Source organism: Eutrema salsugineum, unplaced genomic scaffold (assembly GCF_000478725.1).
Source record: "Eutrema salsugineum unplaced genomic scaffold, Eutsalg1_0 scaffold_4, whole genome shotgun sequence".
In the NCBI taxonomy this organism is placed as follows: domain Eukaryota; kingdom Viridiplantae; phylum Streptophyta; class Magnoliopsida; order Brassicales; family Brassicaceae; genus Eutrema; species Eutrema salsugineum.
In genome coordinates, this window is record NW_006256686.1 from 12,436,106 (window position 1) to 12,438,061 (window position 1,956).

The following is a 1,956-nucleotide window of genomic DNA, read 5'->3' on the forward strand; positions in this document are numbered from 1 at the left end:
TTCATTTCCTTAGTTAGCTGCTCCTAATGCCAGATTTCCTTGGGAAAGTGAAATCTGGGTTCATAGGCATTTCATGCACCAAAAGTGTTTGATGAAATGCCTGAAAGAGCTAACTTAAGGGTTTATGTTTTAAATGCCATGGGAATGTTTGTTTGAAGCATAAATGACATATTAGAACTGTCTCTTAATGCTCATTAGTTCATATTTCAAAAATGGGAATTTGGTTTGAAAGTGGATTAGTGTAGAGAATAATGCCTTCATGAGAGGATTAGTCTAGATTAGAGTTCTAAGTTAAAATGTTTGAGATCATGTGATTGCTTGTTATGCCTTTCTGTATAAGATTCAGTCTTCTTGGTTGAGAGATTGTTTGGTCACTTATTAGGCGTGATGCATTATGCTTGTTGATTGCTTGATTATATTGAATGGTTGTTAGACTTGATTAGGTGATTAGCAAAGGGATTATTGTCATGGGAATGAATTAATCTGATTAAGAAGCCTAGACTAAAGAGTAGCAAGTGTTGCATTATGTTCTTAGCATCATTAATCAATATCTAAAGCACCCTAATCAATGATCACATCTAGAGGTTTATCTTTCATCATTTGCTTTATCATCATTTTGTTTGCTTGCTTGTTTAGTAGTTCATTAATCATTTCTTGTTTGTTTCTTGTTTATGCTTTCTTGTTGCTGGTTTCACCAAACTCATCTTTTATTCAGCTTGACTTAAGAACTTGTCACATAAACTAGAGTCTAGCAAACACACATTTGGATTGATACCCTTTGTACTACAAGTGACATAAGGGATTGATAACCCATCTAAGACTTAAAAACCTTAGTTATCAATTGGCGCCGTTGCCATATTGTGTGGGGATTGTTAGCATTAGTTTCTGATATAGTTTTTGAGATCAAGTTTAGATGCTTTTACTGATCACATTTCAAGTTCTGTCTTTGTTCTCAGGTTTATGATCACAAGAAGCCAAGCCAGAAGACAAAGAGAAAGAGCTGTTCACTTGGAGAGGTTAGGAATGAATCAGCAAGTTGGGAATGAGCATCAGGCTCAAGAAGCTGATCAAGGTCAAAGAGCTGGTAATGGGATTAGAATTCAGGCTCAACAGGCTCAGAGGTCCATCAGGGATACGCTCAGGGTAACCAGAACCAAGACCGACCTCAGGTTAATCCACCACAGCACCACCCAAACCCACCCATACGTCATCAGCCTCCACCAATCTTTGTTGGTGAGAATGACCTAGCTTATGCACACCAGTATGGAGCAGGAATCAGGCCACCTCCTGTCCAAAACAACAACTTTGAGGTGACGGCCTATTTGATCAATATGGTTCAGAATCAGAAATTCCATGGCTTAGCTATGGAGGATCCCTTGGAGCATCTAGATCAGTTTGACAGAGTTTGTGATCTCACTAAGATCAATGGGGTATCTGAAGACAGCTTCAAACTGAGATTGTTCCCATTCAGCCTTGGAGATAAGGCACAACAGTGGGAAAAGAACCTCCCAAGAGGATCCATCCACACATGGGAGCAATGCAAGATTGCCTTTCTATCCAAGTTCTTCTCAAGCTCAAGGACTGCAAAGCTAAGGAACCAGATTTCCAGCTTCACTCAAAATTCTAATGAGACCTTTGGAGAAGCTTTGGAAAGGTTTAGAAGCTACACAAATCAGTGCCCACATCATGGCTTTTCAGAAGCCTCTCTCCTTAGCACTTTGTATAGAGGAGCTGTTCCTAAGATCAGGATTCAGTTGGACACAGCATCAAATGGAAATTTCTTGGCAAAAGAAATCAATGCAGCTCTGGAACTTGTTGAGAACTTAGCCATGAGCCAAGACACTTATGGGGAAGATTATGATAGAAGCTATAGAGGAGAAGATTCTGGTAGACACCAAGAGCTGGAAGAGAAGATCAAAGTACTGAATATCAAGCTTGACAAAGCCCTAGCTGCCA

General features: G+C 39.6%; 1 non-coding gene across 1 annotated transcript; it reads right to left on the reverse strand.

Annotated features, from left to right (window-relative positions):
- Window positions 1–1,586: 1,586 nt before the first annotated feature.
- On the reverse strand, window positions 1,587–1,693 carry LOC112084779. Its single transcript, XR_002898439.1, has one exon. It is a non-coding gene; the product is annotated as a small nucleolar RNA R71 (small nucleolar RNA).
- Between the last annotated feature and the right edge of the window lie 263 nt (window positions 1,694–1,956).